The following is a 15470-nucleotide window of genomic DNA, read 5'->3' as shown; positions in this document are numbered from 1 at the left end:
TACAAACCGCCACCACTTCAGAGTCTAACCAGGCGGGGGCTTGAACCTTATACTCCTGTGCAAGAGACTCAATTCCCTTACAACATCACTAATCCTTGTGGGTCAGGTGGACCCATTGGATCTTATAATAGGAGCCCCAGTGCTGGACACTATCAATATGGGTCCAACTTAAACACACAGAACAGGTATGAAGTGTTATCCGGTCTTGAGCTGTGTGATTGACGGGGGGCACCTGCGGCTCAGGATACTAGGGCTACAGGTGAATCTATAAACTCAGATAACCCGGTGGACAAAATGCCAGGATGTCTTGCTGTCTCTTGGAATATTGCTGGTCTTGCGGCCAAAATGTCTGACGCAAATTGGGTGACTTACATTAAGCAATTTTCGATTGTCTGTTTACAAGAGACCTGGGAGTTGGGCTGTAACCTCTTCTTAGAAGGGTATAAGGCCTTCTTTGTGCCAGCCTTGCCATCTTTGCGGGGTAGGCCCAAGGGGGGTCTTGTTATTTTTGTGTCCATACTAATACCCTGTGAAGTACGAAGAATTGAAGCACATCATACAGGTGTAATGGGCTTAACTCTAACTGGAGGTAATGTCCTTGTGGGCCTGGTGAATTTTTACAATGCTGCTTATGATAGTGCAGGCAGGAATCACATTCATATATTAAATTCTTTTGTCTCTAATTTTATGAAAAATGTGGGCCATAACCTCATGATTATGGGGGATTTTAATTTGCATCCTTGTATAGACCCATTGCACAAGTGCTTACCAGAAATGACTTGTTAACGTGCGGACTGTCTCCATATGGAGCACACTAAGGAGGGGGAAATGTGCAATGACCTACTGAATGACTATGACCTCTCTCTGGCTATGTCATTAAAGGACCCGCTATATTGCTTTGATACCCCTACCTTTAAGGGGCATGGAAGGGGTACCTTTATAGACCACATACTTGTTTCGCGGACGATGCAAACTTTTTTAGATTCTTTTTGGATTGTTCCTAGCGAATTCAGCGACCATAACCCTGTAACAATCTGTTTAAAATGTCCCTGGTTAAAAAAAGGTAATAAGATCATCAATCAAGGTAGATTGGGCACAACAGATGGGAGGAGGCGGTTAAAATGGTCTATGGTCTCTGCGGATATCCTCTATCATCTCTGTAGGGTGTGCAGAGGATATTAAAGTCTGTACCAATGGGGGGGGGTGAACCTAGGCTGGTTCTAGAGGCTTACCAAAATATTTCGGAAAAGGTGTCAGCGTTTCTATCGGTCCCAAATAAAACTCAGGTTAATATAGGCCCGAGATGGTTTAGCCACGACTGCACTTTAGCTGCTCGCAAACTGAGGCTTGCACTGTCAGCCTCCCCGAGGAATCGGGAGGTCGCAAAACACTGTAGAAAGGAATATAAGGCTATTACTGTTGCCCGCAAGGAGTTTCTGAGGAAAGAGGCCTGGGAGGAATTGCTTGATCCCTCCACCCTGAATAGCAGCACCAAATTCTGGGCCCTGGTTAAAAAACCTTTTTTGACCGAGGACCCTGGAGACGGACTTGTCTGTTGCATAACCAAAGAGGAATGGGAAAGTCATTTTAAAAGTCTGTATTATTCTGAGGGTTCTGGAACCATGGCTGCTGCCCCCATGATAGGGACAGCACCATTATCTTTGACAAATGTGAGGTCTTGGCTGCCATAATGGGTCTCACTGCAAATAAAGCGCCAGGTCCTGACGGAATACCACCGGATCTTTACAAATCTGATCCAGTCCTCTGGGCTCCCATTCTGGTTGCTGTATTTAATGCTGCGGCCATAGTAGGTTGTCCGGGAACATGGGGTCTGTCAACTATAGTTCCTGTCTTCAAGAAGAGAGATAGGGGAAGTGCTCTTTGTTACCAACCAATATCCCTAATCGATTCAATGGTTAAGATCATGGGGAGAGTTATACTTCAACGCCTAACAAGCTGGCCGAATGAAAATAACACCATGTCGATTTCTCAATATGGCTTTTGTGAAGGGCGCTCTACCATAACTCAGTGTCTCAACCTGTTTCTTATTCTGAATAAATATACTGTTGTACAGAAAGGAGTAATTCACCTTGCCATCATGGATCTGTCCTCAGCCTTCGACTGTGTTAACAGAGGGAGGCTATGGCAGACCATGAAGGATAAAGGTATTGATAGGGGGATCGTGGAGTTCCTAGCGGATCTGCACAATGACACAAGAGCCAACGTGAGGTTCTCATCGACCGGAGAAACCACAGGAAGTTTTAGTACTAACAAAGGAGTACGTCAGGGGTGTATCCTGGCCCCTTTTCTTTTTAATTTTTATATAAATGATTTAGAGGCTGAACTACAAGAGGTAAAATCAGATTGTCCTAGAGCTGGTGCGAGGGGTATTCCTTTACTTTTATATGCCGACGATACGGTTTTAATTTCACGAACAGAATTAGGTCTCCAGGCACTTTTGAATGCTTTTAATAATTTGATGTCTGACAGGGACCTTTTGGTCAACAATTCTAAATCTTACATAATGCATGTTGGCCGTCAACCTAAAAAGAAGTTCAATTTTAAACTGAATGATGTTCTGATCCCCATCACCCAGACATTCTCATATTTGGGTGTTTTATTTGATACGAAGCTTAGTTGGGCCCCACATTTGGCCAAGAAGAAGGGGGAAATGACTAGAGTAAATGCCTCCATCTTCAATTTTGCCTCTAAATTGGGGAAAAAGCCAAATGTGGCTATGATGAAATTATACAACACTAAATCCATAGCCACCGCAGTATACGGAAGTGAGATATGGGGCTACATAAATGGCGAACAACTACAAATAGTTGAAAATAATTTCTTAAAGCGTCTGCTATGTGTCCCAGGTAGCACACCGAACTTAGCTGTACACGAAGAACTTGGTTGCCTGCATTTATCCGACATTGTTGGACTGAAACCACTGTTATGCTGGGTAAAATTATGGTTAAGTGATGTAATTCCTTTAACACACCAGATAGTGGAAGATCTTGTATCACTCGATCATGCAATGTGTGTACCTTGGCTTAAATATTTGAAGTCCCAATTTTTGAAGCTTGGCCGCCTGAACTTGTTTGATAACCCGAGGGATATAGTTATGGGTGATGTTGCAGCAATTAAGAGAGCTTTTTTCTTGGATTGCAATGCCCTAAGAGATGAAGTTGAGCTTTCGAAACCCAATGTTAGAAAGTATATCATGTTGAGAACTTGTGTTTCTATGGAAATGTACCTAACATGCTCCTTTACCTCCCATGAGAAATTTTTGCTGACCCGATTTAGGTTTAACATCTTTCATCATCTTTTAATTTAAGAAACCTGCAGCTCCCTGTGGCTGCGACGGGAAGTCTCCACAGGATATGCTGCATTTTATATTTTTATGTACATTTTATGAATATCCCCGTAGGCGGTATCTTGTTACTCTCTTAAAGAAATTAAATTTTAAACAAATTAGACCCGCCCTTATGTACTTACAGCTGCTGCACTCTGATAGTGTCCTCCAGGTGCTAGAATTTTTAAAACTAACCATGAGACTAAGAAAATGTTTATATGAGTAACTGTGAATAATCTGCAGCCCAATGCACTAATACACTTTTTCTGTATGTGGGCACTATCTGCACTTTTCTTGTACTGATTTCGTCTATGCACTCTTTTAAGAAATATATGTGTTGTATGTAACTTAGATTGACTTTGTAATTATTGTGATGTTTTTTTAATATGAATTGTTTAATGTTGTGTACATTTATGGATTGCAATATATCCGAAATAAAGTCAATTTTGATTTGATTGACCATTTGCCTGGCACTAGTTTCTTACAGGTAGAGTCCACCCAGTCTGTATAGATGGTCGTGGCTTCTTCTACGTTGGTCATTGGTGCGGGCATTGAGCCTTGTAAAAGATTTCCTAGAACAAGGTTGTCAATGTTTTTCCAGCCCCTTTTTAGTTATAGTTGCCCTAACCGGAGGTTTATAGTTGTTATGTAGGACTTGTTTAAGTTCAAATAAGACTGCCGCAATGATCAGTCCAGGTGAGTGGTTTAGTGTTTGTATGTACAAGGTTGGGATTATTAGAAAAAATTCCATCCAGCGTATGGCCTGCGGAGTGAGTGGAGTCTAGCACTAACTGCTTGAGGTCTACCCCACTAAATATTTGCTGCAATTTTATATTATCAGGGTCGTTTGGATCTTCCAGATAAAAATTGAAATCGCCCATGACTGTAAAATGCTTGTTGCACAATCCTTCCTCCAGAAGTGATCCTATGGAGTCTAAAAACGCACCCCTGGGTCCAGGAGGTCGATATAAGAGAATAGTATTAAGTGTGTCATGATCTGGGGGCGTGGTCTGCCGAGCAGCGGAATGGCCGCTCTTTGAGTGCACTCTGCGGGTTGGGACATAAATCTTCTCATTATCCTGGCATATGGTGGTGTGGCGAGCCTGAAACCGGCGTCCCTAATTTCCTGACCGGTTGTGTACTGCTGCGCTGTGTGCCCCGAGCTCCGGGCGAGCTCTGCAACGCCGGATCGAGGGGGCTGCTCGCCGCTCCCGCGGTGCCTGCTCGAGGTGGTTGCAGCGGCCGGTGGCCCTGAAAATCGAGCCCGGGTCTGTGGCAGAGACACAGCCCTGCACTACCGGTGGAGCTGCGGAGGCCCTGGTCGGACAGCGCTGATTGCCGAAGTAAGCTGAACGGCAGACCTGCGGTGGAGGAGCACATACAGCCTGGGATGCTTGGCCTCATCTCCTGCTGGCGGATGGCCCGGATTGCGGTGAGAGGGAGTTCCGGCGCAACTGGGAGGGCTTGAAGGCGCCATTTTGAGGATCTGCGATCTCAGAAGGGACAGCTGCAAGCGTGTGAGTAGCGAATTACTCGGCCCCACTTCACTTGCTGTGGATCTATGCGGAGTGCTGCGTGGGGCTGAGACACATATCGTGAAAGCTATGGACGTAGAGCGGCTCCTGACAGCGCAATTGCGAGGAGAAGTGCCCGCTGTGTGACGGGGATTGGGGGCGGCTGGAGTAGAGGTAGAACGGTGAGAGGAGCGCTCACCTGACACGCGGACCCTAGGCAGGGCTTTGTGGTGCTGCAGAAGCCTATATGCTGCTGGGGACAGCGAGGGGCCTAGACATACCGACATTTAAGAGATCCATGGGTGAGATTCCTATAAATGATGTGCTGTGTCTGCACTTCCCTGCGTGGAAATCCTGGCTGACTCTGTGCGCTGCTACCTGGCCTGGGTGCGCCTGTATGGGGTGATCACTTTGCTACCTGATGAGATCTGGACGGAGCGTTGCCGTGGCCTGCTGTCCTGCCTGTTCTGTCATTCCTGTTTGTCGTTGATGCCCTGGTTTACCGCAGGTGGTCGGAGTGGCACTGACACGACGCAGTGTGATCCTGGTTCGGGGCGATCTGCGCTGCCGCCTAGTGCTGGGATGCTTGCTGTGTGAGGATAGGTGGCAGGGAAGTCTGAAGACAGACTTGAGGCATGTGTCTTTGGATCTTCATTGGTCACTATTGGGTGCTGTCATCTTGACACACGATGGGCAAGCAGGATTCCAAACAGCCGAAGCTGACCTTTGATAAGAGATCCACGCGCCACACGGAGTCGCCCTCTGAAACGCAGACAGAGGAACAGCAGGAGATGCACTCTGAGGATCGGGAAGAGGATCTGCGCACTCTCATGTTAGAAATGCGCTCTAGCCTGTGAAACATCGATTCTAAATTAGATACCCTGACGATGCAGCTGCACTCGGTAAAAGCTCAGGTTCACGTTCATGACACTCGACTAGATGCTTTGGAAAACCGGCATACCAAATTCCACGAATTCCAAGTGGAAACAAAAGAGCAACTGTTAAATATGGACAAACTCTTGGGAGTTATTCGTGCCAAAAATGACGATTTAGAAGTGAGGTCACATAGAAATAACCTACGCATTACCGGGATTCCGGAGGCCACTGCAATCACCAAAATGGAAAGTTACGTGACGGAACTTCTGCATACGCTGTTTGACCCTCAGCTGTCCCCTGTCTTCGTGGTGCAGAGGGTGCACAGGTCCCTGTGACAAAAGCCCCCGGTGGGAGCACTGCCTAGACCGAATGGCGAGGGAAAAAGGTCAACTGTCCTACCAAGGTAACACCATATCGTTTTATCCGGACTTTACCCCGGCTGTGCAGGCAGCGAGACGAGAATTCCTACAGGCCAAGCGTATACTCCTTCAGGCGCAGATCTCCTACTCCTTGCTTTACCCCGCGAAATTAAAGGTTTCCTATGATGGTACTGCGCACTACTTTACTGATGCAAAATATGCCCTAAAGTTTGCCAAGCATATTGGAGGGAGGAAGGGTAAAGATACTCGTGGATCGACAGCGTCAGCGTCTGGAAACCTTAGTGATAACGACTGACCCAGGGCTCGATCTTCGTTGAGCTAAAAGACTATTCAACATGACGCAGAATTATGTGGTAATTCGTTCAGATGCAACTGTGGGTCAATATGATGTTTCTTTCTTTCTTAGTAGTTTGACTTTGGGATGTCGGGGGAGGGTTTTGCAGCTACAATGCAGAGATCCCGGCCACCCTGTTTACTCAGGGGTGATTGCCGACGCCACTATGCCCCCATGGGAAGTTTCCCTTACAATTTCCAGCAATGGTTATGTGTTTGTTTGTTAGGGGGGGTTATTCTGCAACCTGATTGGGGGGTTGGAGTGGGTGAGGGGTTGAGGGTGGGTATTGTTTGTTTGTTTAATGCCAGTATGATTACGAGATGTTAGCTACTGTACGCACCTTATGATTTGTTGGTTCGGATAGAAGCATACTTACCTCTCACTGAGGGACTTTGTCTAGATACTCACACGCACAACCACTGAACTTCTTAACGTGGAACATTAGAGGACTGAATGATTGTCGCAAGTCTAGACTGGTTCATGCTTATTTAACTAGGCATAACATTGACATTTGTTTGCTGCAGGAGACACACTTGAATACCGCACCGTCTCCGAAGCTGCGTCACCGCAGGTGGGGGCACACGTACACGTCCATATACTCCAATTATGCCAGAGGAGTGGCTGTGCTGATTCGGCAGGAGGTGGACTGGCGCATGAGGGAGGAACACAGGGATCCTGAGGGAAGGTTTGTCATCATATGCGGAGTGTTGGGGGGGGCTTCCCTTGGTGATTGCAGCGATTTATGGTCCTAATGCCGATTCCCCTGATTTTTTTTATGATGTATGGTCCAAAATTAAGGCAACAGGATACGACACCGTACTGTGGGGTCGGGATTTTAATGCCATTTTAGATGATGCCACAGATAGGAAGGGCGTGGCTCGCACCCTACACCCGGCTGCTAGCGTAGTTCTGCAGTCCATAGTCAGGGACGGGAACCTAGTAGATATATGGAGCAGTAGGCACCCCTGGTGAAGGAAGGCACATGTATATCAGATCATCACTGTGCGTGGTCCCGCCTGGACTTCTCGCTGGTCTCCAGGAATGCGGCGGCTTGGACTGCCGCCGTATCACACTTGCCGCGCACATTGTCAGACCATGCTCCATGCCTGCTAAAACTGACCCTCCTGGGATCACTCCCCTGAGCGTTTTCCTGGCAGCTCCCACCAAATGCTATGCCAGATGAGGCCTTCAATGAAGAGATACCGGGGGATATACTTGATTATTATACTAACAATGAAGGCTCGGTGGAGACTGAAGCTTCACTCTGGGAGGCTTTTAAGGTGGTGATCAGAGGCCAATGCATTGCGAGGCAGGCGGGGGTATTAAAGGCGATTCGTGGCACGCTGGCCTCCCTGAGGAGGTTTTTTATTCCACAAGTGACCCTCACATAGCGCAGAAATTAAAGACTCTCCTGTTGGACTATGCGGAGGAGGCACAGCGTGAAATAAAGTTCTTGGGCAAATACGCCGAAGTGCGCAGATACGGCGAGGGGGATAGGCTGGGTTGCACACTTGCTGGCATGATTCGACCATCTAAATCAGCGACGTTTGTCCATGAGATACGAAACTCGCAGGGAGACATGGTTAGGGGTCACATGGGGGTGTCTGGTGAATTTGCTGCATTCTACAATCGGCTATATGCGACTACCCAGGGGACATGTACAGAAGAGCTAAATGCATTCCTTGACACATTGGCATTGGTCTGGTTTAATGATTCCCATAGGAAATATATGGACCTCCCATTTACAGTGGAAGATGTGGCACAGGTCATTAGAAGCCTACCCATGGGTAAGGCCCCCGGCCCTGACGGTCTAACCACATCCTTCTATAAGACCTATGTCGAGGAGTTGGCGCCTCGCCTACTGGAGGTCTATGGAGAAGCATTGGAAGTGGGGATACTGCCTCAGTCCATGAGAGAGGCGACGATCATTGCGCTCTTAAAATCTGGGAAGTCGTAGGAGGAGCTGGACTCCTACCGTCTGCTTTCCATGATAAATGTAGATGTAAAAATGTTCGCGAAACTGCTGGCTAACAGGCTGCAACCACTCTTGCCAATGATAGCACTTCCGGATCAGTCGGGATTCATCCCGGGTAGATCAACATCTCACAATTTGCAAACGATATTTTCAGTGCTGCATTACCTCCACCCAGACGAAAAGGCTGCGGTGGTATTTTTGGACGCCACTAAAGCGTTCGATACACTTGAATGGTCCTACCTATTCTCCATCATAAGGCGCATGGGATTCAGTCTGCTTTTTATAAACTGCATCCAACTACTATACACCTTCCCCACGGCGCGTGTACGGGTGAATGGTTTGCTCTCAGACCCCTTCTCGATCTCGCGTGGGACTAGACAGGGATGCCCACTATCCCCTTTACTGTTCGCTATTGCAATGGAGCTGCTAGCGGCTCGAGTCAGGCAACACCACACTGCGAGAGGTATTGGTTTTAGCTCCCGTAACCTGCTCATATCCTTATAAGCGGACGATGTCACGTTATATATTATAAACCCCGAAGTCAATCTAGACCCGTTGCTGGGGGAATTTATACGTTTTGGTGGGCTTTCGGGGGTTTGTATTAATTGGGCCAAATCTGTGATATTCCCGTTGATGGATGGTACCCCCCAAGTAACATCAGAATTCCCCTTACGCTGGGAGGCGGAGGAAGTTAAGTATCTAGGAGTCTGGATCAGTCGCGATAAGCAGGAGGTGTGGTGCCTAAACTACGGCCGAACGATGATGTGGCTGAAGGACAAAGTAAAAATATGGGCGCGACTGCCGCTGTCACTGGCTGGCAGGATAGCACTAGCCAAAATGGTCATCCTGCCAACATTTTTATATTTGTTTGTCAACATACCAATCCCACTTAACAAGCACTTTTTGAATACACTTAAATCCCACCTCCTCACGCTGACGTGGGCTGGTAAGCAAGTCAGAGCTTCTTGGGATCTTCTAACTCTCCCACTGTGGCAGGGTGGGTTTGGGGGCCCCTAATATGCACCTTTACGCATTGTGTGCGCAAGCCCAGTTTTTGCATTATTGGGTACACCCGACCCCATTTCAGCCGCATGTAGCAGTTGAAGCAGAAGTAATGGCCCCAATCCTGCTTAAGGTAGCGCTGTATCAAAAGTCACGACGCCTTGCGGTGACATAGATTCAGCTGGAACTCTGTGCTGGACGTGGGACGAACTGCACAAGAGGGTGGGGCTTCCGTTGCTTTATGCCCCTTCCATTCCTCTATGCCCCTTCCATTCCTCTATCACAGAACCCAATGATGCCTTGTATACAGGACAGCATGAGTAAGACACTAGCTAAGAAAATGAATCTCCAGACGTTCGAGGACTTGTACCCCGGGGATACATTTCGACCTCCGCCTGCTGCGCTCGAGGGACAGGTTGTGACATTTACGGAGATCTTCTTATATCATAGAATTCGCACGGCGTGCAGTTCTTTATGGGAGGACTTCCCGAAGGCACCGCCGTCCCTGCCTGCACTGGAAAATTTGCTGAAATTCCCCTCCTCGCGGAAACTGGTCACTCGCCTATACACCCGCATGCAAGACACTGCCCCGATCATAACGCCAAACTCTTTTAAACATTGGAATGATGAGCTAGATGTGAAATTAACTGAAGAGCAATGGGAATATTGTTGTGGACAGCTCTCGGAACTTTCCCCGAATTATAAGTTACGATTCATACACTTTAAATATTTGCTTAGATATTATAGGACTCCATCGTATGGGCCTTTGAGCAGAGAGTGATTGCTGGAGATGTGGCCATGCTCCAGCTACATTTCTTCATGTGGCGTGGCATTGCCTCAGGATAATTGATTTCTGGGTGGAAATCTTTGAGTCGGTGAATGGTATACTAGGGGTGGCGTTGACTCCATCTCCTGCGCTGGGCCTGCTGGGATATGTAAAGGACACACCACCTAAGCTGCGTAAACTGCATGCCCTTCTCCTTCCATTTGCAAAGCATCAGATCGCCGTGCACTGGGGTAGACGGCGGGTGCCCTCTGTCAAAGAGTGGGTTAGAGACATCATATATGGTCACACCCAACTGAGTACATTTTGGGAATTGATGCCACCCACTTCCAGACCCTAGAACATTTGGGACCCGTTCTTGACTTGGAAAGCTAACTCGCAAATGGAAGCTGAGACATCGGAGGTGGGGGCATCGTAGTAACCATTGTATTTGTGATATATTAATGCCTTACATTTATTCCCTGTTATATAGTGCAGGAGACGCCAGTCTGGGCGAATAAATGGGTGTGTAAATTTGCAACCGACCCTCTCAGGTAACGCCGTGTCAGGCAATTTTATTTTTGTATAACACCTGATAAAATGTGAGTACACTAAGAGATTTGAGGTATATATTATGTATGTGATTTTGGGAAGGTGGGTAGGATGTGCCCTGTCATTAATATCATGTACGGAAGTGGATTCATCTGTAACTGTTTCTCGATTATTTAATATGAAACTGGCTTGTTAAATTGTTTTGACATTGTTGGATTGAAATGTCAATAAATAAAAATACAAAAAAAGTGTGTCATGATCTGAGGTTTGAATATTAATTAGCAGAGCTTCACAAGTCTGATTGGAAGCTTTTGTAAAAGTGGGTCTGAGAGAGTCATGATAAATGACTGCCAGCCCATCGCCTCTCTTGGAAAGCCTATCTTGGGTGAAGCAGAGGAAACCGGGGGGAATAGCTTTGAGCAATTCAGGCCCTGAAGCTTCATCAGACAAGGATTCAGTTATAAAACCCAAATTTATATTATGGTCTTCCATAAACAGAGCACATTCCACACCGTGCTTGATTAGAACCTAGCATTAAGCAGAAGGCATTTAAGTGGTGCCTGAGTGGCTCGACTGGTCTTAGCATAAGATATATTACCACAAGGAATGCTACTATTCTCAGTGATGCCAGGCAGATCAAAAGAGCACTTAGGGCAGTGCGCGACCTGTGCCTCCTTAATTAAATTAGGAAAGATCCTTGGGGAGCAGGCCTTAGCCCCCTCAGGATCCCAGCCCATAAGCTGCTCCCTGGAATATGCTTGAAAATTTGATGTTAACGGACCAGGGGGACACGCCCTGAGCCCGGACCAAGCGCGGACGGGCGCAGACGGGCTTGCCTTTGGCGTGCCTTCGCCGCCCTGGCAGCGTCAGCATGATAATTTATACTCCCAGGAAGAAAGACTAGAATGCAAACTGCCAAGATGGCGGTGCCCTATCAATGATTCCCCCCACAAGCAGCAGGTGTAAAGAGATGATCGGCGCGAAGTCGAGAGCAAAGTGCAAAGTGTGGTTTTAGTGCATATAAACAGATTATCAACGTTAAAATCACAATTTAAAATAAACAATTTAAAATAAGGCAAATGGAATAAGAAAATCACCAGCCTGTCGAGCGTTGAACGCAGCTTCGTCTCAGGTGGTAGCGCTGCGCGGTCACGTCAGCATGATAATTTATACTCCCAGGAAGAAAGACTAGAATGCAAACCGCCAAGATGGCGGTGCCCTATCAATGATTCCCCCCACAAGCAGCAGGTGTAAACAGATGATCGGCACAAAGCCGAGAGCAAAGTGCGGTTTTAGTGCATATAAGCAGATTATCAATGTTAAAATCACAATTTAAAATAAACAATTTAAAATGAGGCAAATGGAATAAGAAAATCACCAGCCTGGCGGGCGTTGAACGCAGCTTTGTCTCAGGCGGTAGCGCTGCGCGGTCATGTCAGCATGATAATTTATACTCCCAGGAAGAAAGACTAGAATGCAAACCGCCAAGATGGCGGTGCCCTAACAATGATTCCCCCCACAAGCAGCAGGTGTAAACAGATGATCGGCGCGAAGCCGAGAGCAAAGTGCAAAGTGCGGTTTTAGTGCATATAAGCAGATTATCAATGTTTAAATCACAATTTAAAATAAACAATTTAAAATGAGGCAAATGGAATAAAAAAATCACCAGCCTGGCGAGCGTTGAACGCAGCTTCGTCTCAGGCGGTGCAACACCGCATATGATATCTTTGGGTGCGGAGGTGAAGGGAGGCATCCGGATGCTCTGAATGCATCCTGAAGAAAGGAGGCAATACACTTGAGGGTATCTTGCTGCATACCTATGCAGTGGAGTCCGTTGATGAGGGTGTTGTGGGAGACGGTGTCAAATGCCGCAGAGAGGTCGAAGAGGATCAGGGCAACAGTTTCACTGGGGTTGACGAGTGTTCTGATGGCATCTGTGGTGGCAATCAGCATGGTCTCAGTGCCGTGGTTGACAAGAAAAAAGCAAAACCTATTTATTATTTAAGATGCCAGGGAGGTAAAATATTCAATCCACTGTAACTACAGAGTTTGTGCCAAAATCAACTATAAATATCTCCTTAGAAAATAATCTGCTGTTAAATATAACTATGACTAATTGGAATATGTCTTCAGCGAGGAGAAAAATGATTGTTTGTAAAGAAAGTGACCTTCATGGTTCATATGTTAACAACACAACTTAGCAGGTGCCATGCATGCGAGTGTTCAAGACACCATTTTAGTGCCTTCTGCTGATGCGCAAGAATTTCCCTCCAAGCATTAATAGGTCACATTACGTAGATGCAGTTGATGCATGCGCAGTAAAGATTTCCCTGTTAGAGCAGTTTTAGTAATTCGTTCGAGTTGTTACTGATAGCAAACATATGCAAGCTTCACTAAATCATGTGTTTATGTGGTGCGCGTTAATTTCACACAATACGCAATTAATAACATGTTAGTGAGTTAAACGAGAGGATTGCTTCCAAGCAAGTCTCTTTTCTATGAGTCCTTGCTCCATCAATGGCAGAAACTGATGCCAAAATTTAAATCATGTGACTTATGTGAAACATCAATTGAATTAATTGAACTTGCAATTAGCATATGACAGGCTTTACTTGATTTGAGAAGAAAGTTATTACGCCCAACATTTGTATAACATGACTGTAGAACAATCTTTGAAGCTAGGTCTTGTTGTTTTTGATACTAAAATTAAGAGCTATATTAGTTGTTCTTTGTGTTTTCTTAGACAGGTGACAGCTCAATTATCAGACCTGGGTAGAGAACTGTCTTAATGGCTGATTTATATGTACTGTAGGTTTTCTTTTTAGCTTTGGTATTGATTATATTAACTACTGTCATATTTTATTGTGTATGAGTTTTATCTATACAATAAAGATACAATGCTACTAATCAAATGTTAAATTAAGCGGGTCTGTATTGTTATAAGTAGTTTGAATATAGCTACAATGTGGTTTGTTTATGCATATTTTGCACTTCATCACACTCATAATAATTACTCATATTGCCTTCATGTTACCCACAAACACTATAACTCTACTTTATTTTTTTAATTTACCAAAATCTACTGTTTAAGTTCAGAAGCACATTCAATATTGTATGAGAAAAATTATGTACATTTTTGACAATATCTCATGCAATAAATATTAGATTGATTCTAGTAAACAGTTACAATTTAGTTATGGTTAGGGGAGATGTAAACTTGGAAAAAGGAGGCCTAAAGTCGCTTGTGACTAGTGACAGAGATTTGGTAAACTAGGTGACCAGAAAACCATGGCCTATGAAATGCTATTACCACGTGTTCAACATGAAATGTTGCCCTTTGTCTCCGAACTTCATGTGTGAATGTGGTCAGGCTGCAACTCTGTTTTTATTTCCACATATCATATCACTCATCTGAGTGAAGCACCTATTCAATGTAGATTGTTATTGTAGAATATTTGACACATCCTTAATAGTACCAAGTCTGTTTTTGCACACCATTCATTTAATCTGTGGCATTATGAGAACTATGGGATGCTCCAAGACAAAGGGGGTCGTCACGAGGCCGGTCGGACCGACAGTCTGGCCGCTGTACTGGCGAGCCCTTTCTGACCACCAAGGTAAGAAAGGTTCTCCCTGCCGTATTGCAATGCAACCGCTGCTACCGCGGTGGTCACAGCTACGGTGGAGCATATATCCCCAAATATGTTGCTGTAAATGCATACAAAACTCACATTAAATATTTTAAAATGTATGCACATTCATGACATGCCTTGTGCACCATGTAACCCATTGCTGGAGTATAGCAGAATGTGTGCAGTCCAGTCAATGGGGATACATACAGTAAAATGACTTACCTGGATTACAGCACCCACAGGATCGGAGTAATCAGGGTTTAGATGCCCAGGTGTCGGTGGGACCTGAAAGGAAAGGTATCACAGCATAGACTGCTGGAAAGAATCAGATTTGGGTGACTATGCACCCCAAATCCTTCATTTTCGATGACTCGAGGCAGCCGATCGGACCGCCACTTTAGGGTTGTCGGAAACCCACATCGTAATCCGGACGGTGGTCGGAGATCCCTGCACTGCCCTATGGATGCTGTTTTTCTCCAACTGCTTTCAAGGTGGTCGTAGAAAGGCTGCCAGAGTAGGTGATCTTGCAGCGGTCGGTCGATATACACAGTGCATGAATCGTAATCCGGCAGTTGGACCGACCACTTCCGATGAGACCGCAGTAGTCCAACGGCCTCCGACAGGACTGCAGAAGCCAGGCTGACCGGAATTGCAATATGGCCCTAAGTCACATGCAATGATGCTTGTGCTGTACCTATTATGAGTGAGAATAGTTTGCATTGCTTCTGACTTTAGTGCACCTGTTCTAGACTGAGAGAGGGAGAAGGAGCAAGAAAGAAGAATATATATATATATATATATGTATATATATATATTATCTACTGGCGGTCGCCAGTAGATAGTTATAGTTAGGACCACGTTTCCATAGGAAAACCTCAACATTCTATTTTGAATAACTTTGGCGCCGGTCGACGAATCCTCGCGAATTTTTCAAAATAGGTGGGGCGCTACGCTCCGCTCCTACCCTGAAAGTCTCGGGGGGATTAGTCAAGCGGGGGCTGAGATAAAAGGGGGGTCCCAAAACGCGTTTTCCCATGCATTTTTCCATAGGACCTTTAGACAGGGCTACAGCCCGAACGTCTGAACAGAATTACTA

Source organism: Triturus cristatus, chromosome 2_1 (genome assembly GCF_964204655.1).
Source record: "Triturus cristatus chromosome 2_1, aTriCri1.1, whole genome shotgun sequence".
Lineage (NCBI taxonomy): Eukaryota > Metazoa > Chordata > Amphibia > Caudata > Salamandridae > Triturus > Triturus cristatus.
Note: the sequence above shows the minus strand (reverse complement) of the source record.